Genomic DNA, 23,943 nt, shown 5'->3' on the forward strand with positions numbered 1-23,943 from the left:
TGGCGTCATTATTAGAGTCTCCAACATACATGTATGATAGCCCAGAGAAATAAAAAAGCTGCTTGAGGCAAAGAGTAATATTTGCATTCTTGAGCTGTCGCCTATCTTGTCTATGTTTTTCTATGCTATAGAAGGGATCGAATGGAGTCGGTAGTTGGCGTTAAGAACCGATCAAGTATAGTATTGATTTTTAAATGCTAGAACGTGAGCTGAGATTGTGTCCTGACAGCAGAACACTCCTCACCATCCTGGCTGTGTCCAGAAGAACACTACAGACTTTACCACAGGATTCAATAGGTAGTCCACGTGATTCCTCACATACAGCATGCAGATTACCAGTCCTTCTGGACCAACCAGTTACTTTCTTGCAAGACATTTATATCTTTTTCGGTAAAATAAGAAACAGAAATTTCATTAAGCGTGTTTGATTTTGCTCTCTGTGTCATCTTGCCCATTGTTGAGTGAGGTTATTTAGAACAAAAGATTTGTAGTTTTTGCGGACATTAAAGAGAATGACAGACCAGCTTATGTTAGAAGTTTCAACTTACCACTCATGTTCAGTCCGTCTGGGGCTGAGTCTGACGAGTTGGGACTGAGGTTGGAGTTGAGGCTGAGACTGAGGTTAGGATTAAGGATGATGATACTGAGGTTGGGAACAGTGCTAAGGCTGAGGTTGAAACTGAGGTTGCAGGGATTCATATTAAAGATCACATATACTCTAGGGGGTGCAAAAATTTCAATAAAGTATTTGGGCTTTTTCTGTGTCCTTGTGGGTGCACAAACTGTGGCCATTGTTTATTTTTATGTGTATGGAATGCAGGAATTTGCATCCTGTAAATCCCTGGGTTGGAACTGATGATGAAGCTGAGGTGTTGGGGTTGAGGTTTGGCCTTGGGACAATGCACATGATGCAGGGGTTGAGACAAGGGTTTGAGACTGAGATTGCAACCAGTGCTGAGACTGGGGTTGAGTCTGTAGCAGGGTTTGAGACAAGGGTTTGAAACTGAGATTGCGACCAGTGCTGAGAGTGGGGTTGAGTCTGTAGCAGGGGTTGAGACAAGGGTTTGAGACTGAGATTGCGACCAGTGCTGGGAGTGGGGTTGAGTCTGTAGCAGGGGTTGAGACAAGGGTTTGAGACTGAGATTGCGACCAGTGCTGAGAGTGGGGTTGAGTCTGTAGCAGGGGTTGAGACAAGGGTTTGAGACTGAGATTGCGACCAGTGCTGAGAGTGGGGTTGAGTCTGTAGCAGGGGTTGAGACAAGGGTTTGAGACTGAGATTGCGACCAGTGCTGAGAGTGGGGTTGAGTCTGTAGCAGGGGTTGAGACAAGGGTTTGAGACTGAGATTGCGACCAGTGCTGGGAGTGGGGTTGAGTCTGTAGCAGGGGTTGAGACAAGGGTTTGAGACTGAGATTGCGACCAGTGCTGAGAGTGGGGTTGAGTCTGAAGAAGGGGTTGACTTGAGGCTGGGCCTTTTGCTGTTGTCAGAGGCAGATTATTTGCGGTACAGTTTTTTTGAGATCAGAAATGAGTTTCATATACTGAGCATTTATTGCATAGGTATGTTAAAGCCAAGTTTTACATGTATAACACCAGACATGGTAAAAATCATGATGGACTCTTACGTCCTGTTTAATGTGTAAACATTGTAAAAATCCACCCTCGATATCTCCACTATACCATGGAAGCATCTACCGCTTGGTAAGATGATTTTATTAGCTCCCTTGGCTGGCTTTTTATCCAAGCAGGTGTCTATGCTGCTAAGTTGAGCATACCAATCACAACTCACTTTCGCTTCTGAAATAATTTGATTAAACTTGGTAACACAAACAATGCAGAGGTTCTCTGAAAGAGGTAGAAGGAGTTCTTGCATATATATTAGGACGTTTTGGACCTGACAAATTTTCTGTATGATTTCCCCCCAAATCTGAGTCAAAGATCATGTAAAGGTACTTGCGTGTCAAACATCAAGTCAAGGTTGTGTGTCAAACATCTTGTGAAGGTTGTGGCCTGTCACACATCATGTGAAGGTGTTGTTGCCTGTCAAACATCATGTGAAGGATGTGTGTCAAAGATCATGTGAAGGTTGTTGCCTTTCAAACATCATGTGAAGGTTGTTGCCTTTCAAACATCATGTGAAGGTTGTTGCCTATCGGACATCGTGTCAAGTTGTTGCCTGTCAAACATCATGTGAAGGTTGTATGTCAAACATGTGAAGGTCTACGCCTGTCAAACATCATGTTGAGATTGTTGCCTTTTGAAGTCAGGCTGTCATTTTCTGAATATTTAATAATGTGTCATGCAAATGCAGGCTCTTGCTTAATCAGTCTTCAAGGATCTGATGTCTTTATATTTATTTACAAAACTATCCTAAGAACAACAATTTGGATGATTTGAGAAGTGAGTGTTGTATGAAGTATAATTAATATGGATAGGTAGATCAGTTAGGACACAACCGTCTTCGTCTTGTGTGTTTTAAGGAAGGATAGTATACACTGTTCTTTAGTCCACAACTTTGGTTGTGTGTAGAATCAATATCACATCATGAACACTTCTGTAATACATCTTGTGCTGTAAGGGGGAAATCCGATTATACTACCTTCCTTCTAGCTAATGTTGTTTACAGAAGGCCTATCATCTCTCTCATCACATATTCACACATCAGCAAAAAATGACAAATAACTGCAGCAATTTTGCCATTTCAACCTACAGCTCCTCATGAATCAGTGGAATTTGAAAGTAAGACTCCCAAGGTTCTTTAACGTCTTCTTGTTCCGGGGTTCAGTAGTCTTGGACGTCAATATGACTGATCTGTTATATCATACATCATAGCTGGTATGCCTGTAGAATCAGGCAGCTGGGAGATACTCCATTCAAACTTTATATCAGACATGTTATGATGACGACAAAATGATGTTACTCAATGTAACAGTCCCTGCTGTGTCATTCGGCCTTGTGTTTGTCATGTTCCGATAGCTTAGAAACAAACAAAAATACTGTTCTTGTATTGTGTATCATGATTATCACAGTAATTAAACTCCAAATGATATCATTTAATCAACATTTTGAAAAAGAGTATTTGAACTTTTTCTGCATCCCTGTGGACACGCTTATCTATTTCATTGGTAATTTTCATGCACATAGGATGCAGGAATTTGCGTAAATAAATGTATGATTTATATGTAGAGGTGTCTTCCATTTTCTGAAGGAAGTGTGGTTGAAGTATATGTGTTGTAAGAGAAGTGTTAGTAACATGGTCTCCAGTAGGAAAAGGGAGATGACAAATAGATTAGCATGTGTTGTCATGATATCATGGATTTCATTTGTATCATTCATTTACTAGGAGGAGGAGCTATTATTATCAGAAAGCAGATTGTCTTCGTACAACACAAGTCTCGTGCACACACACACACACACTTATGGTTAGCCCACATGCTCGCCCACATCACTGAAAACAAAGGTTTGTCCCACACATGGGTACAATTAGTCTGTCTCAAAGTTCCTGAACCACGTTTTTTGCCTACTGCCAAGTCTTCTCTGCAGTGTTAAAGCCGAAAATGAAGCAAGTCTAGATTTCCTTAGGTTGTGAATCTCTGGCCTCCCTGGGGCTCCTTTTCAATTAAAATGTGTTTGTTTGTTAATATCAAAATTATATATATTCAAAGACTAAGCATTAGTCTAGGTACAGTGTGTGAAGCCCATGTTCCAGGGTGTGCCTTACCATGATTATACTGGGATATTGCTAAAAGCAGCATAACTCACTCACTCACTCACTCACTCACTCACTCACTCACTCACTCACTCACTAGGTGATTACTGTTTGGACAAATGGAATTTGTTAGGGATTATATATATGAATATGCTGTCTGTATTTTTATGTATTTTTATATGTCTTATTCTGTGTACAGTCATGTTTAAGCAGAATTTCCAGTGGGAAAATATAGGATTATTTTATATTTTCTTATGATTCCTTCCCTACACTGTATCCTTCCTACACTACTCCTTCCTTCTCTGTATTATGGTATTCACATCTGCCATGCAGTATACTCTTCCATTCTGCCGTTCTGGGATTTTGAAAATTCAGAAATACATTCCCTGGCAACATGAGCTGATAAGGAAATAGGGTGTGTCTTCAGATGACAGCCATTGATAATTACCAGCCATGAACAGCTTCCTTGTGTCTACATAGCAGTCAAAAGTGGAAAACTGGGGAATTCAGAAACCTTGTAAGAGCATATGTTGAATGTTTTGAACACAACAAATTCAACAGGTTCAGATCAATGTAGGGAGTGTGTTGAGAATATATCTCTGTTTCTGTTTTTCTACTTTTGTATTTTTCATATACACCAGGCAAGTGTTGACCTGGTGTGTTTTGCTCCTCAGGGATTTTATCAACTTTTTAAATTTTGCATTTTAAAGTTAGCAAGACGTTAGAAGTCGTTTCAGACACCCTAGCTCGTGAATTTTGTAGTATGGCTTGATGAAACTGTGTGTAAGGAGGTATGTTGAGATATATGACATAATTTTTGTTATTTACTGAACATGGCGGACTGACTTTGTCTCCATGACCTCATACTAGGCAGCCAGTCATCACACCTCCTGCAGGCATTAAGTCATTAGTGTACATGGCGTGGTACAGACCACTGGTCACTATTGTTGGTAAGGTCAAATTAGTTCGTCACTGTAGCATCTGCCTCTCTGCATACAGCGCCACCTATTAGCAGTCAATGATACCATGGAACTTCATCTATTGATTGGATGGTCAGCTGGGAGGCTTCTTCCTCACCTTTGGGCAAATAATTCTGATGTCACTGCAGGGTGATCATCTTGATGGGGAGACAACTCATGCGGCTTTTAATGTCATTCAAGAGTAATAGGGACATACATCGACCTTATAGTGAATATAATAAAGCTTTCTCCCTTCTCATATCGGCCTTGTAGTGAATATAATAAACCTTTCTCCCTTCTCATATCGGCCTTGTAGTGAATATAATAAAGCTTTCTCCCTTCTCATATCATCCTTGTAGTGAATATAATAAACCTTTCTCCCTTCTCATATCGGCCTTGTGGTGAATATAATAAAGCTTTCTCCCTTCTCATATCGGCCTTGTAGTGAATATAATAAAGCTTTCTCCCTTCTCATATCGGCATTGTGGTGAATATAATAAAGCTTTCTCCCCTCTCATATCGGCTTTGTAGTGAATATAATAAAGCTTTCTCCCTTCTCATATCAGCCTTGTAGTGAATATAATAAAGCTTTCTCCCTTCTCATATCGGCCTTGTAGTGAATATAATAAAGCTTTCCTCTTCCTAAAAATATCTGTTATGACCATATCTGGCATTTGCAATATATGTCACCTTTCTCCAAGTACAAGTCATAGCGCTACAAGGCAGAATGTGGTTTTATTATATGGACAGCTACTGCCTGAACCTTCAGTCTACACAACTTCATTTCCTCTGATGTTAGGATAATTAGGCACATGTTTATACACTCCACAGTTTTTCCATTTTAGGACAAGTGGACTGCCATTGGATATGACAGTGATGTAACTAGTGCCTGATGACTCAACTCCGAGGAAAACAGGTGAGCTTTGTCCTACAATGTTTCATCAGTCTCTATTGTTTCCTTGTACATCTGATACTTATCAAGTGTTGTCTCAGGTGAACGTTGGACTCTGTCCCCAGCTGAGTGAGTAGCTGCAGTGTACAAGGATTGTGTATGCTAGTATGCAAATTAACTCACTGAGTCTAACAAAACCTAGTAGAAGGTTGCGTCAGGTAAGCTTTGAGCGACCAGTGACCACCCAATCAAACGCGAGACCGTTAAATAGATTTAACCAATCAGACAACGGCTACTACTTAAGGATCGGTGGGACTTTCAAAATATTAAGGTCACTGACATAGATCTCTCCACAAACAAAAAAACGCATATAACACAATTATTTGACCTGCAGTATATACGCTTTGGGGTTTCTGTTGACATGGTTACCATTAGCTAATATTTCCGCAAGATGACATCCTTGAATATTGCCCAAAACACCATTTTCAGCGACTGTTTACTCACCGTTGTCATGGTTGTACGTACACCATGTGCATCACCCGGAAGCGAGCGTACGCTATATAGCATTCAGAATCGTTCAGGTACGAACCTTTTTCGAGATAAAAAGTTCAAAAGGTACGTGCAAATGTCCACTTTCACGATTTGGTAAGCTGTGTTCTGATTGGTCAATCTCAAAGGTTACCTGACGCGACCTCCCATAAGGTTTTGTTAGACTCAGTGGTGGAGTGTAACGAAATACACTGAGACTAAGTTTACTTAGACTGCAAATTAGCTATGAGGTGGTGGCAATATGATTGATAATGGCTCGTCACAAGGCAGCAAAATAGAATCACATTTACCAGTATTTTGCATAATTTTTTACAGCCAGTTTTATGTTAATTACATGCTAGCTTAGAAACCATTGCAGCACTTGTCAATACCTACAGCCTTGTGTGTTATATATTCTGATACATTCAGCGTGTCACATGGCAGTCAATCAGTTACTATAAGTGGATAAAATCTAAATGTCACAGAAGGCTTAAGTTTTGAATTTTTAACTGATATAATTCTTAGCAAGTGATTATGCTTGATGTTTCTAAACTAAAAGAAAATAGTTAGGATTCATTCTACTTTCAGTATTCCTTAATAAAACAGTACACAGTGGTTACCATGGTTACTGAGCACTGTATTTGCATCCTGAATTCTGCCTGTAGGAAAATGCTATCAGGTATGGTAGGAACTTAGTCATGTCAAATAACCAGATTGTATATAATTATCCAGTGAAATAGTGTCATACTGATTTGTTGCTATGGTTCATTTCTATTTGGTAGAGTAGCAGAGTGGTTAAGTGTGTGCTTGTCACGTTGAAGAACCGGGATTGATTCTCTACATATGTGAAATGTGGAATATTGCTAGTAGGGGCATAAAACTCAATCACTGGACTTATAGTTGTTGCTTGTAGCAAAAGTATATTGTGACCAGGAATCAGACAATCTACAAACTGTAGCATGTATGGTAAGCATTCATTGGGAACTGCACTTACTTCAGTACCTGCTGCGAGTATAGTCCAACATTTTGTCCCAGAAATATAATTACCTCATTGGAAAATTTACAGGGGAATAAATATATGTGGAGAACAATGCTTAGAGTCATGTTGAGCTGTGATAATGTAGACAAATGTTTCTTGACGTGAGTTGGATTCAGTTTTCAATTGATCCTACTTTGTCTGGATGCTGGCTGTGTGAATGGTTTCCGCCTGGAATCTGCCCACGTTGTAGAAGCCACTGTGCTGATTGTATTGGATCACACTCTCAATGGCCAATAATTCACCACAAGTGGCATCTGCACACAGGTTCTGACCGCACGTCTTGAAGCAGCATCCAGCAGTTCCTTGTATTACATCATGCCAAGGTATTGTGTCCTATTTCAAGCACAACTGCTGAGAGTACAGGTTGTACTTGTGATGAACATACTTTCGTGAATGTAAAGTGTTTGTCTCCTTGTCAGTCTTGTGCAGGTGCTTGTCCCAGAACCGTGAGGTCTTGTTATAGTCTCTTTATGTGAGTCAGTGTCACTCTGGGTGCATTAGCATCATGTCATACCCGCTCCATGTGGTCCAGTGTCAGTGAATCGTGTCAGATTGTCAGTATCTGGCTGGCTGCACTAGTGTCACATCAGACCCACCCCATGTTGTCCAATGTCAGTGAATTGTGTCAGAGTGCCATATGTCTCTCTCTCTCACAGCACAAGCATCACATCATACCCTCTGTCCCTGGTATGGTCAATGGCTTTATAAATTTTGTTTCTGATTAGAACTTGACATGAACATGATGACATTGACATATACAAAGTTGGTATTTCACTGCCTGTGCATAATAGCCTCCAGGGTCCATCTACTGCTGGGTCTCCAATTTCAACGCAATCGCAGTACATTCAGCTGAAATTCTGAATATTGATGGTGGGGAATACGAGATGTATGAATGTGAAGCTGATGGAGTCCAACCAGGATGGATTGCAGCTCATTTAATTAAATGGTCCTTGTGGAGACTCAAATTGAGAGTTCTTCATTGACAAACATTGATACCCCCTGGCGGCCACATCACTACCACCACATTTATATACACGGGACGTGATTGTAGGAGCATTGATCCAAGTTGGCAGCCTTACATAGATGTTAAGGGGATAAACTAGGCCTTGTCAACTCTACATTACAATGTGTTACTTGACAAACCATCATATTGCCTCATTTTCCAAAGTGGTGTGTGTATATGACACATGGTATTGCCTCATTGTTCCAGGGTGGTGTGTGTACATGACACATGATATCGCCTCATTGTTCCAGAGCGGTGTGCGTACATTGACACATGGTGTTGTCTTATTGTACCAGAGTGGTGTGTGTACATAACACATGGTATTGACTTATTGTACGATATTGGTGTGTGTACATGAAACATGGTATTGACTTATTGTACCAGAGTGGTGTGTATACATGACACATGGTATTGACTTATTGTACCAGGGTGATGTGTGTACATGACACATGGTATTGCCTTATTGTTCCAGAGGTGTGTGTGTGTACATGACACATGGTTTTGCCCATTCAGTATACAGTATACCCGGGTTATAATGCCACTGTTTGTCCAGGATAAAATATGGCATTATATCCAGGGTGTGATCATATCCAGACAAATGACCTGTTAGAGGACCTCAGTGCAATCAACAAGGCCAGTGATTCAGTTGATGTCTTCTGTAATGAGCCATGAGTGACTGGATACCTTGCGTCTGCAGGTGACTTGTTGCAGGAAGTGTATTTTCACTTGTGTTATCCTATCTATGATAATTAAAAGCATCATTGAGTTTGATAGTTAATTTGACTCATGTCATAAGTTGTGTATACTACATGCAGACTAGAATTGATATTTTAACCATGTGAAAATGACTTTTGTCCCCCAAACCACAGACAAATGGCATTTTTCCAGTTTGGCATTGTATCCAAGGTATTATACATTCAGGAAATCTGTTCAGGCGAAAACATGGCATTATATCCAGGGTGCACTGTATGTGTGTTAATCAGGACATGACATGTTATCATGACTTCAGACAGGTCTGCAACTGGTATAGGAACATTTTAGTCAACACAGTTTAGAGACAATGCTTGTGTAGGCCCTGTGAACATGTGCAGTGATGAGAGCTGGTGATCACTGAGTGATGATTGATTTAGTCTCGTGCTGAGTGGTGTCTCATGGTCAGAGGTGAATACATTCACCTTATACCACTCTCCAGATAAAACAATGTACATACAGGACAGTACTGAGGAGAGGAAGAAATGTTTGTTAAAGAGACGGTGCTTTTAGTTATACCCACCTCACCCCACACAGTGGCAAGACACTACACCTCACCCAACTCCACCTCACCCTCCTTGACAGTCAGACCAGTTCCACCTCACTCTCCATGACACACCAATTCCACCTCATTCTCCATGACAGTGAGACCAATGCCACCTCACCTTCCATGACAGACAGACCAGTTCCACCTCACCCTCTATGTCAGTCAGACCAATTCCACCTCTCCCTTCATGACAGCCAGACCAATTCCACCTCACTCTCCATGACACACCAATTCCACCTCACTCTCCATGTCAGTCAGACCAATTCCACCTCACTTTCCATGACAGTGAGACCAATTCCACCTCACTCTCCATGACAGTGAGACCAATGCCACCTCACTCTCCATGACAGTCAGACCAATTCCACCTCACTCTCCATGACACACCAATTCCACCTCACTCTCCATGTCAGTCAGACCAATTCCACCTCACTCTCCATGACAGTGAGACCAATGCCACCTCACTCTCCATGTCAGTCAGACCAATTCCACCTCACTCTCCATGACACACCAATTCCACCTCACTCTCCATGTCAGTCAGACCAACTCCACCTCTCCCTTCATGACAGTCAGACCAATTCCACCTCCCTCTCCATGACAGTGAGACCAATGCCACCTCACTCTCCATGTCAGTCAGACCAATTCCACCTCTCCCTTCATGACAGTCAGACCAATTCCACCTCACTCTCCATGACAGTGAGACCAATTCCACCTCACTCTCCATGTCAGTCAGACCAACTCCACCTCTCCCTTCATGACAGTCAGACCAACTCCACCTCACTCTCCATGACACACCAATTCCAACTCACTCTCCATGTCAGTCAGACCAATTTCACCTCACTCTCCATGTCAGTCAGACCAATTCCACCTCACTCTCCATGACACACCAATTCCACCTCACTCTCCATGTCAGTCAGACCAATTCCACCTCACTCTCCATGTCAGTCAGACCAATTCCACCTCTCTCTCCATGACACACCAATTCCACCTCACTCTCCATGACAGTGAGACCAATGCCACCTCACTCTCCATGACAGTCAGACCAATTCCACCTCACAGTTCAACACAGACCAGTTCCACCTCACGCCCCATGCCATGCTAGTCAGACCAGTGCCATCCCACCTTCCCTGAAAGTCAGACTCACCCTCACTCCACCTCACCCTCCAAGAACTAATAAAGCACATTATATTGTATCATTTGTACAAGTTGTCACATGTCCTATAGCATGCTTAACCCAATGAATTTGATTTGCTATTATCAACCAGTAAAATCTGGTAAATAAGTGCACCACTGTTGCTGTAGCAGGACATCACTACAGTCGAAACACATGATGGTATGAGGGAAGTCCTGCATAATCGGGAAGTGTGGGCAGTGTGAGCTGTCTGTCCCGGGGCCTCCTAGTTCCCTGTGTGGGTGATGAAGACATAGGGGAGGTTTAACTAGTCCGCCCCCAACTGTCATCCTACAGGCATCTAGTCCCAGGTAGGCTTGTAATACACTTGTAACACACCTTTAACAATGCCCATGTTGTATGGCGGGGGTCATTATGTACTTTAGTGTTGCTTCATGTAGTTCTTCGTTTAGATACCTTTTGAAATACACTCATAATATATACAGTAGCTAATACTACTACTAATAAAAGGCAATCACAGTGATTTGAATCTGATCATTTGTGAAACAACTTTTATGTTAAGTTGAATATAATTATGAGATTTAAATGTTCAACTGGCAAGATAGAATTATGAGGATTCCCAATCTTAATTTCACTTTTCTTATTTACGTATTTGTTAAAGTCACAAGAACATTTTCACTCCTAACAGACAATACAAAGGTACAGATAAGCTTCTTTTCAGGGATATTTACATATTGCATATCTGTGTATATTCCACAAAACTCAATTCCTATTAAGTCTTTGGTGTACAAGTATGCCTGAAAGTTTGTAAATACTCAATAAATTTGATCTTACATGCATACAGATGATACACACAAAAATGTCAAACCTTAGCTTACATGCTAGTGGATAGATAAAATAACTGAGGTGTATTGAGAGGTTTATTTCAGCACATGAACTTGGCAACTTGCAGCCTTTCTTTTCATTTCTCATTTTACAGATCGAATATAAATAACAAATGCGTAAAACAACACTTAAACTTCCTTATGTTTACATAATTAATGGAAAATGGTAAAATACCCAGTTGAGTTTGAGAAACGTGGGTACAGTTTGTTTGGTTATTCAAAGAACAATTAAGATGCCCAGCTGAGATGAACACAAGCAAGTATGTAACTCAGTGACCCCAAAAGTTATCTGTAGCTCTGTATCTTGTGCTGTTAAATTATCAAATTGCTTTCATGTAAACCCGTGAACCCCAGTTAGAATTGGCCTTCAGTAACCCATGCCTGTCTTAAGAGGCAACTGATGGGATCGGGTGGTCAGGCTCTCTGACTTAGTTGACATGTCATTGTATCCAATTGTGTAGATCGATGCTCATCCTGTTGATCATTGGATTATTGGATTGTCTATTCCAGATTCAATTAATTACAGACAGCAGTCATATGGCTTGATTATTGCTGAGTGCATCTTTAAACAACAAGCAAAGCTTTCATGTGCACTTAATTTATCCTTCAGTTAAAGATAACTTTATCTTTGACAAAAGATATCAAATGACGATGTTAATATTTTAATACAGGATAAATGTCAGTTTATTTTGCTTGCTGATGAAATGTGATTTTAGAGAAGGAAACCAGTATATTGGACGGTGTTGTTTATGTAAATTGAATGCCCGATGTGGTCACATGGGTATCATTTACAGGTTGTACATGCCTGCAGTCTCAATTTACATCAAGTACCAATTCAGAATTAGTTATGTATGAGATGTCAAGTAATTTGAAATTTCCTGTAACATGGTAACAGAATGAGTAACTTGTACATAGTTCATCAGTAAATTCATTTGAAGGGTTTCTTAGATAAGAAAGTACACATGTACTTAGTAAGTGGTGCCAGATTTGGCCTTTGAAAATGTTACTTTAACCAGTCAGTAGATTTCAGATCATTTCCCTTTGTTGACTATCAACAAACCCTGTAAGTTAAGATCATGTGACAATTAATGAACAGGTTTTGTATCTGCAGTTTTTCAGGCAGTTGTTTTGCCTAGCTCCAAGGCAGTAGTGAATGCTGAGCCAGTGGATGTAATTCCATCCTTTAAAGAGGCAAGTATAGATAAGCAAACACAAAGGATGCCAGCCTGTTATTCATATCTTTTAGAAATTACCATTGACAATATTAATTATTACCTTAGAGACCAGTGCAAGTCTAGAAATTTGTTTGCTTGGACAGTTCAGTCAGCAGTATGGAGGATATACCTACATGTCTCTCTCAAACCTGTAGGTCAGCAATATGGAGGATATACCTAAACCCAGGTTCGATTCTCCGCATGAATACAGTGTGTAAAGGCCATTTCCAGTGTCCCCTACCATCATATTGCTGGAAGAGTGGAGTAAAACCATACTCACTCACTCACTCACTCACTCACTCACTCACTCACTCACTCACTCACTCACTCACTCACTCACTCCTGTGATTGACATAATGTGCATCAACATGTGTCATCGGGATTGAGAGCTGCAGTGTATATGGTCACAGATGAGTTATGTTGATCAGAAGATCATAACACAACTGAAAAAGCTGAAGACGGTTCATACGATTGTGATACCTGTGATGAAGCTTGGGGTCTGGTTGGAAAGGCCTGTGAGTGAGTGAGTGCATATGGTTTTATGACACTTTTAGCAATATTCCAGCAATATTTCCAGCAACAGAATGGAACCCCAGAAAAAGACTTGTACCCATATGAGGAAACAAACCTTGGTCTTCAGCATGACGAGCAGATGTTGTAACCACAAACTTACCTCAGAAGACCTGTACCCAGTGACCAGTCATTAGGTCATACAGCGCAACACCACTGTTACCATGGTGACATCCACTTGTTCTAGACACTATCATCAGCCCTAACTTTCCCTCCTCCTATGCTGGTAACTGGAGAGTGCCTCATACATGTTGTAATGATACCCTAGTGACTGCATAATTGACCCCACACTGTCCAGGTCAGGGCTGGTCATTGGTAATGACCACCACTTTTAATTAGCGTCATAGTTAATCATAGCCAGACTAGACCGCATCCTGGCTGACATTTTCCCCTACAGACTAATGCATTTGTGCCTAGGTCTAGGTGGGGAGATCATACTGCTGCCATATATTAAGGTATGTGATCCAGCTAGCCGCCTGACTGTTGTATGTGCGAATGACAAGACCATTTCTTTAGTATGTCATACAGACTTCTTAGTCTAGGGTCCTCTACCCCAAGCTCACCCATCTACCCCCTGCTCACCCTCCATCCTCCATCCCCAACTCACCCTCAAACCCCCAACTCACCTTCTACCCCCTGCTCACCCTCCATCCTCCACCCCTAGCTCAACCTTGGCCCCCAACCCACCTTCAGCCCTCCACCCTCCACCCCCAGCTCACCCTCCACCCCTAGCTCACCGTCTACCCCCAGCTCACCATCCATCCTCCACCCCTAGCTCAACCTTGGCACCCAACTCGCCTTTAGTCCTCCACCCTCCACCCCTAGCTCACCCTCCACCCCCAGCTTACCCTCAGCTTACAACTCACCTTCAACCGCCCACCCATCACTTTCAGCTCACCGCCCACCCCCATCTCACCTTAAACCCTCCATCCATCACAACTCACCCTTCACTCCCAGCTCACCTTCAACCTGTCTCCCCCAGCTCACCTTCAAGTTCAGCCCTCCACCCCCAATGTTCAGCTCACCTTCAGCCCTCCACCCGTCTCCCCCAGCTCACCCTCCACACCCTCCACCCCCTAGCTCACCCTCCACACATCCTCCACCCCTACCTGACAACTTCAAGTTTAGTCGGGGATTCCTTGGCCATAGCATATTTGGCCATGCCTCTATTATTTGCTGGATCACATTTGTCATATTCAGACAATAGGGAATAATTGTCTTTTTGACAGCTTTGTATTTTCTTAAATGGATCAAGAAGTGTCTTTACAAATATAATCTATAGGACGTGAATAAGGGTTTGCTTTGAATAATGCATGGCTGTTGTCTGCTGAAATCTTCAGTGTGTGTCAGATGTATTCTCAAAAGCAAAGGACAAGGGACATAGCTCTGTAGTTCTGTTGATATTGAATGATTCGACAAAATGTGTACATAAAATTAATATTGTAAGGTATCTTTTTTGAGGATTTTATTTCCAAACATTGAGCGTTTTTTATCTTTTGAAGGCAATAGGGTTATTGATCTATGACCCCAAAATCAGAAGACTGTAAAATATTGTAACACAACTGATGGCACCACGGTGAGGTAAATGTCAATCCAAATGCCAGCAGGACATCAGCAGTTAGCATCTTGCTGCTGTTGTTCTCTATGTACAGTGACACGATATACAGGATATCAGGAGTTTAACTATCATCTACCTCTACACTACACTTTGATGCAGATCATCTGTGGCTGTCCATGTAGCAGGTCACTGTAGTAGGAGGTCCACCATGGTCAGACTTATGGGCAAGGAAAACACTTAAGTCCCTGATATATAAATATATAAATTTTATAGTAACTAGTAAACCCATTTAAACTGAAAAGGAGCCACAGGGAGAAATGAGAATCAGCCTGAGGAAATCTAGACTTGTTTTATTTAGAACTTTAGCATTGCCAGGAGGGCTAGGCATTAAGGAAAATAGCCTAATGTTCAGGGACTGTGAGACAGACTAGGCAAACTTGTGTATCTCTCTCAACAAAAGCCCTGCTGGAATGTGCTGAATGGGACTTAGAACTGAACTTACTCCCTCATTCTCAACAAAAGCTGTACAACGATGCACTGGTCCTCAGACACAGGCTACAGCAATGTATTGCTTACCCTTGTAGTACCAGGATCTGCTGATGACTCAGACTGTAGCTGTCTCATTAGGTTTCCATGTCATAGTCAGCATGCTGTCCCTGGCTTGGTTACATCAGGTCACAGGTAGACAGGGTGTTGGAGATTGTTGTTAGTCAGCTGAAATAAAACTTCATGGCAGTTTCACTTGATCTATCAAGCAATCAATCACCTACCCACCATGTCACTCACCCATTTACACATGGGGCATGGAGGATTTGAAGGTTTGACATTGCTGCAGAGATCCAACAACAGATTGGGGTTGCTTGTTGTAAAGGTTTGTGTAAAGATATTTCCCAGGTGTATCTGCTGCCATCAGCTGAAAGAAGAAGATGACACACATGTTTAACAGTAAACAAAGCACAAGGACCTACAAACACTAAAGTGGACATCAGCTGGTGTCTGATACGAAGAACGAATCACTTTCAAGAATGTAATGGCGTCAGTTACCATCAGATCAGCGTCTCCTTTGGCATACTACACACACTTCAGCACACAGCTTATTGTGTAAGCTGTTTTCATCTCTACTCCCTGGGGAACATACTTCTCACGCTGACATTTCCACGCCAAGCGTGACGCAGTACCTCCTCATCAAGTAGACAGTTTGTCTCTAAGCTCAGGATTCATTGACAGGATCGTAAAAAGATAGTGTTGCCTTTGATTTCTGGCTTTGTGCCATGATTTCAATGTAACTAGTGATGCTAGGAGATTAAAAGTTTTGAATGGATGTAAACTTTATCCATTTGTGTGTCTAACCAACATGCTTTATTAGTGCATGTGCCTCTAATATCAGAAATAATTCAAAGTAGCCTCTTGAAGCACAGTGTGTACTCATCAATTATAGATTATAAACTTGTCTGGTACATAGTCCTACAAATTTGGAATTGTTGAAGTTCTAAATTTCAATGGAAACAGAATTAAATATTTATTGTACAATATTGGATATATTTTTGAGACAATGTTAAATAAGATTTTGGATTTCTAAATGATGCTTGGTTGATTTGCATTCATGATTGTGACTGGGTTGCACATGTGGCTCAAAGGTGTTGCTGATCCTGTGATCCAAGAGTCTTGGTGACCGTAACCTTGTCCAACAGCACCCTGAACTTCGTAACAGGCTATGGCTTGTATAAACCATGATACCATTTTCCCATATTCTTATAGATTTTTCCTGTTGAAGTGTCTTGCTTTGCTGGATTTTTGTTATAATTTGATAATTCTGAAAGTTGTGCTTTCTGAATCACCTGGATAATCAGATAAACTCAGACACTCAGATGATAATGTGACTACAAGACACTCTGAAAATGATGATTTGCCTGTGAGCTGCTGTAGCTGTGTTCGGTACATGAAACATGGTGTTGGAGGAACTGTGGGTAAAATTGATATAAACTCTGTGTAGCCATGAGATCTGGGCTATCTGTAAAGCTAGTGACCTAGGTATCATAAGCCACCTGAAACTGTGGGAATCTAGACTTGCAACATGTTCTAGACACTATGGTGTTTCCAAATGTTTCAGATATCCTACCCAGTATGTCATGGTATGCCTTGATGAATGTCAGTCACTTGTTTCTCTGGTCTGGAATGAACTATTTATAGCCATTGTCATGTAACTGTGTGTGACATTTATGAGTGAGTGAGTGAGTTTAGTTTTATGCCACATTCAGCAATATTCGAACTATATGGTCTGTAAATAATCGAGTCTGGACCAGACAATCCAGTGATCAACAACATGAGCATTGATCTGCACATTTGGGCACCAATGACGTGTCAGCCAACTCAGGGACCCTGACCACCCCGTTAGTTGCCTCTTACGACAAGCATAGTTGCCTTTTATGGCAAGCATGGGTTGTTGAAGGCCTATTCTACCGCGGGACCTTCACGGGTCAACATTTATGACAAACCTATGATAAGCATTGAATAGTTCGAACATTCCCACCCCAGACTCAGTCACCCTCTTTCTAGAACATGGCATTGGCAAGGATTATGACTATGAAACGTGAGTGAGTGAGTGAGTGAGTGAGTGAGTGAGTGAGTGAGTGAGTGAGTGAGTGAGTGAGTGAGTGAGTGAGTGAGTGAGTGACAAACAACAATCTCCAACACTCTGTCTACCTGTGACCTGACATATTCCAGTCAGGGACAGCATGCTGACTATGACTTGGAAACCTAATGAGAGAGCGACAGTCTGAGTCATCAGCAGATCCTGGTACTACAAGGGTAAGCAATACATTGCTGCAGCCTGTATCTTTGGACCAATACATGAGTACATCGTTGTACAGCTTTTGTTGAGAATTGGGGAGTAAGTTCAGTTCTACATTGTTCTAAGTCCCATTCAGCAACATCCCAGCAGTATCACAAAAGGGTTTTTGTTGAGAGAGAGTTTGCCTAGTCTGTATCTCAGTCCCTGAACCACATTATTTCTCGTACAGCCTAGCTCCCCCTTGCAATGCTAAAACTCTACATGAAGCAAGTCTAGATTTCTCCAGGTCCTGAATCTCCCAGCTAATTGGGTCTCCTTTCAATTTAATTGGGCTTATTTGTTACTTTCAAAACTGTGTATATTCAGAGACTAATGTTAGTCTAAGAAGCTTATGTACGAAGATGTTAAAGAATTAGTTGATTTGGACCATTATTGAACATTTTAGTGCCATACCAAGGGGCAAATGGGGTGAGGTGCTCACTCACAGACATGTGAACATGGCTAAAAAGAGAGGGTGGGGCAAAGGTCAGAAACGAAAGGGCCCTGGGTTCCGATCCACAAAACATGGTGGCACACACGGGAAGGCTATAAATGTCATATGCATTTATTAATGAAAGTAACAGAGTGGTGAAAGGAGACCAACAAGACAATGTACACTGTGGTAGTGATATAAGTGAAGTGTGCAGGTTACCATCATATTAATGATAACAATATGTTTAACATGGTTTGGCTACATAATGTTTGGTCTTGAAATATTTGGACAATCTCTGCGTACTAAATTTGACACTATGATGGAGCACAGCAGACTGATGACATAATAGTTTAATCCACTACCGCACTTTCAATAATCAACTGTCTTCAGTTTGTCAAAGAAAGTCTGTAAGTCTGGTGACATGACAATAGCCTGACTTATAACCAGCCCAGCAAGCAGTCTTCTCCACTCACTGTGAGCTTGTTTTTTGAAGTCATTGACAACCACCATCCCACTTCATCCCATGGTGCTGCTAGTCATCTGCAGAGCTTGCAACAAACAACCAGTCATGTCATTGTCACAGTGTGTGTTAAATATTTAAAAGCCATGGTGTTAAGTCGCTTGAAGTTGGACTCAGATCGACATGTTTACGTTGCGAAAAGAAACAGCATTGATTTGTGTGTGTATTTTTTGTGAGACCTGTGTTATTTGCTTGTTGTATGGTGCCTCTTTGCTGTGTGTTTAGTCAACCACTTCTAGCAACAGTTGGATCTGGTAATTTGCAACCCAGTTTTTTTGTAGTGGAATCATCATAGAACAGCATATATCAGTGACCTACAGAAAATCACTTTTTAGATTAACATTAATTGAACTAGTTTCAGAATTCAAAAGTGAATCCTTGCTTTCGTATGAAATTTCTGTGAATTTGCTTTCATGAATTTTGCTAAGAGTTTGTCTGGGTAATGTCTGATTTGCAATCTGCCCACTTACTGACGATGAGTCTTTGACAACCTTCACATGACACACTGACAGAGACTCTAGCTGGTTGCTAGCATGTATTTTATAGGAAAATGAGACACATGTCACCATTTCTTGCCTTATCACCCCTGTGAAGACCCAAAGAATCAACAAGATAATATAATGATAGTGTTTGGCAGAGAAGGACTGCACAGCTTCACAAGTCCCAACTGTCAAGTAAGATTTGGAATTGGTACTGTATCATATCGAGATTGATATTGATAGGATATTCGGGGATTGGTGCTTAATCTGTGTAGTATTCAGGTTTTAATGCAGATGGCTGGAAGTTATGTCAGTTTTATCCAGAGATGTCAGCTTGTCATGGAACAATGTCAAGGAGTTGTCTTAGTTAGTGGAGTTTGGTTTTACACTGCCTCTAGCAATATTCCAGCATTACCAATAGGAATTAAAGGCTTGACACTAAATTGTACCCATGTAGAGAGTCAAACCTGGGCCCACTTGCACAGAGCAATCTTAGGCCCCTACAATCAACTTTACAATCACCATACAATTGCCCTTATCAACTTGCACAAAAACAATCTTAAGATAGCATGGAATTAAGATCGTCATCTTAACTAAGATCGAATTGTTAAATGTTGGAGGTAGAAATTTCTTAAACTCGACTCCTTTCTACAGTTGTCTGCAAGTGCGCATAGCATGCAGCGCAAATAAAACATGGAACTGGTTACTGCACACAACTGACATTCCTTCCTTATTCGCACCTTGCAGAATGAATTTTCATGAAAAAAAACAAAAACAAAACAAAAAAAACACAAATCTTTGGAGGAAATGAGGTAACTTGCAAGAAAGAACTGATAACATGGAAGAGGGCTATTCTCTAATATTTCTACATTCTAACTTGATTTATGAACTACTGCAACCAAAGAAATATCATGTTTTATTAAAATGTTGAAAGACAAACGAATACATTAACAAATTTGGGTCTTGAGTTATTGACCTAATAAAAATTTAAAGATAACAAATAAATATAATTTCCTGATATAATAATATAATAATAAAATATAATGGCATCTGGTCGGTGTTATTTGGAGTAAAATCCCAAATATATCCCACAAGCATTTGACTTGTAAAGATATGAAAGGGTGACATGACTGTGGGAGTTGTGGAAAATGCATGACAGGAGAATATGAAAACAATATTATTCCGTGTGTGTTGTCTGTGTTGTTAAATGCTTATCCACAGTATGTTAATTACTTTACGCTATTTTGTTGATAAGTGTTTTTTCTTTTTGTTAAAAAACTTTCTACACAAATTTCACATACCTCAGCAAGTGTGTTTTTCCTGTTTGAAGAATATTTGTATTATATTTAAAATGCATAGATTAAAACTCTGGTCTCTCGTCAGATTAAGTTTCAGATTTTAGAATTAGAAAAAAACATAATTTTGTACTTTATCCAACTGTAGATTATTTTAATGATAAACAAAGACAAAATCATTGACCAAAAAGAAATATATGTGGACATCTGCAGTGTCACAACATAACATATATTGTATTTGGGCCTGGCAGATTTTATGGCAGAGGAATAATATGGAAAGGGAGATCACTGCCATCTTGCATAAAAACTAAGATTATCTGCCCTTGAGTTATTGAAAAGGTCATGGCCACTGCTAATCGAATGCAGACAGTTTGCGTTACTATCCTTTCCTTGTTTATCAAATAGGTATGGTGTTGATACTTTCCCAACACAGAATCGGGTGAGAACTGTACTTTATGATATTGACTCAATATTGATTTTGTTCACTACTGCTAATAACGATATTTCTGACGTTAAATCGATGTTGCATTCTCTGTGTTGCTGAAGTGTCGATGCGAATCGTACAGTTTCATAAAATATAAAAAATGTAAAGCTAATCATTTGTGTGAAACTCTCACCAACTCGAACACTACTCACTACAATGATCTTAGCTCCTTACAAGTGTTGCTGACCAATTATAAGTTTTGATTGTAACTTATACAGTGATCTTAGCCTACAGTCGCTTTTGTGCAAGTAGATCTCGATTGCAGCCAAAGTCTAAGATCGTGACCTTAAGGATTTACAATAATTGTAGCGCTAAGATTGTTTTGTGCAAGTGGGCCCTGGTCTTCAGCATGATGAGCAAATGCCTTAACCACTAAGCTACCCAAATGCTGGTGTCAGTCATTTATCTCTTGATGAAACTAATGAATATAGTATGTCCAGAAATTATTGAGAATTTTAAGAATATCTTAACGACCGTGACCAGTTAGCAAGTGCTTGGTTTCATTCAAGAGAGACAACTCTGTTGATCCTTTCCATTAGCTTGTGAAGAGTTAACCCCTTTGTTTAGTTGCTAGCGGACGACATTTTCCGTGATCCTCAGTATGGATCATTTAGAAAAGGGGAAGTTAATTTTAGAATATTATACCACGGACATCAGATCAGCTAAAGTGATTTCATGTAGAACAGGAATCTCTTTGTCCACTTCATCATGTTTTGAAGAATATTGCAAATGGATATGGCATTGATGCCTGATTGAGCACCAGGGAGGCACAGAAAATTGACTGTCAGTGACAGGCTTGGTATACTTGTTTCTAAACACAAATGAAGGAGTTTAGAAAACTCAAGGATGGAAAAGGTTGATAGAGGAACTGTGGCAGTCTGTAAAGAAACAATTCGAACTGAGTTGCATGCAGTGGGTTGGCAGAAAAATTGAGGAATTCCATCACAGGTCATGAAACCTGAACAGAAGTAGCAAAGGTTGAACTGGTGCTTACAGCACAAAAATTTGAACTGGGACAATGTGATTTTCTCAGATAAAAGTTCTGTGTGGCTGTTGACTAATACACTGAAATTCTTTGACAAAACAAACTGAAAAACCTTTGAACAGTCTGAAATGTAACATGTGGGGTGGCATATCTGTGCTGGCGACATCGTCCTTTTGTGTATTTGAAGGGAATATGAACAGTGAGCAGTACACATATATTCTCCAGGGACATTTGCTTCCATCTGCTCACATGTCCTATGAAAATTTTGGATTTTCCAACAGGACAACAACCCAAAACATTGTCCAAAGCATTTACAGGCCAGGTTTCGGACTCAAAATATGACAGTATTAGATTGGTCAAGCTATGGCCCTCACCTAGGTCCAATAGAAAATATTTGGGGACTTGGGAAGGAAAGTATCAACGAGAAAAATCTGACAAATATTGCTGAAATAAAAGAAGCAGTGGTACGATATTGGGACAGCATGGACCAAGGCTTTCTAACCTCTTTGATCAGTAGTGTGCGCCGCTCCATTGAAGCCTGCATTGCTGCCCATAGTTACTTGACAAAATACTAACTGTTCACCTGTCTTTGAATCTGGAGTTACGTTCTGCTAATGTTCACATTTTATATCTGAGTAAAGAATGAAAAAAAATATAAAAAAATACAATCTTTGAATTCTCAATTTCTGGTCATACTACACATGTGAAAAGCTGTCAGAAATAGAAAAAAAAATGATTTTTCACATTAATCTCTACAATTTATGTAGTGGATATGTGAAAGTGTGAAGTTCAGTTAAAACAAGTTCGGCCTTACTACAGTTCCAGTGGTAGGGAGATGGGAAATGTCAAAAAAGGACTATATTGAGGAGAGATAAGTGCAGAAGTGAGCAATCACAGAGTCCAAGCAACTTACATGTATTTGGAACAGACCGTGGCTTTATTCAAATTAGTATTGCTAGAATATTGCTAAAAGTGTCTTAAAACTAAACTCACTCACTGTGACCTGTTGAGGACAAATGTGGTGCATGTGGGTATTAATTCATCGGTTGTCACAGCACAATGTCTGTCCATGTGCATTGTAATAGCTTGCAATTTGCTGGGGTGGTCCGGTATCCATAATGGTTAAAGCATACGCTTGTCACGCTGAAGGAACAGGTTTGATTCCACACTTTAATACGATCCAGGCTGAATTATTTACAGACCACTGCCACATAGCTGAAATATTGCTGAGTTTGACATAAAACTGAACTAAACTCACTCACTCACATGCCAACATTGTTACTTACAGTGTCGGCTATTGGTCAAAACCTCATAATTTCGTAATTGATGATCGGCTCATTACAACCAGTCAGTCAGTAATGAAAATGATTGTTGAATGAATGATTGTTTAGCATCAGTTCAGATTTTGGCACAAAAATTTAATGCACAAAACATTTTGATTTTTTTACAAATTGCACACAAAGCATTTGCAAATTCTACATCTTTAAGGGATGACTAGAATTTCAGGAACATAAATTTCCAGGAGTCTTTAAGATACATTTAGTCATGACATGGAACAAGCTTCTAGTGCTTATGAAATGTAACAGTCAAAACCAAACTTGTGGAATAAATTGGTAAACCAAACAGATGTTCAAAAATTGTTTATGTTTGATTATGAGAAAACCTGATCGATTGCTTGCCCATTTAATCATTGCGACCAATTAATCGGACCAGCACTAGTTGTTACTTAACCTGGTTGTGTCACCCTGATGTACTCAGGGGTACAGCTCCGCACGTCACCGATGCTGTTGACAATGGCTGACTTCCTTCCTGTTTCACTTAAACTTACAATGGGTGTTAACCCTTCCTCAATCATGGTACATCACAACAACAGTTTTTAAGGATAAAAGTTTTCAAGAAATAAAGCTTTCAAGGATGTTGAGCAAAGTGATTGCTCCATTCCCCAGTGTGTGATTGTGGGTGCTGTATTACAAAGACGTGTTGTTGGGGCAGAAACAATATGGAGTCTCACAGTATCAGTGTACAAACATCATGTGTACAGTCACTGTGTGACTGTTACATGAGGGCTATAAAGATCCGTGTGTGGGAATACCAACAGCCAATTATCCAGTGTAAGTTTCATACAGATTTTCTGTCT

General features: G+C 40.4%; 1 protein-coding gene across 1 annotated transcript in view; it reads left to right on the forward strand.

Annotated features, from left to right (window-relative positions):
* Window positions 1-23,943, forward strand: part of LOC137260322 (sodium- and chloride-dependent taurine transporter-like) — a 65,252-nt gene that overhangs the window by 12,502 nt on the left and 28,807 nt on the right. The window contains exon 2 of the mRNA XM_067797998.1: window positions 5,512-5,582. The gene's annotated coding sequence lies outside the window, so the exon portion shown is untranslated. The remainder of the gene's footprint in view (window positions 1-5,511; window positions 5,583-23,943) is intronic.

Source organism: Haliotis asinina, chromosome 13 (genome assembly GCF_037392515.1).
Source record: "Haliotis asinina isolate JCU_RB_2024 chromosome 13, JCU_Hal_asi_v2, whole genome shotgun sequence".
NCBI lineage: Eukaryota > Metazoa > Mollusca > Gastropoda > Lepetellida > Haliotidae > Haliotis > Haliotis asinina.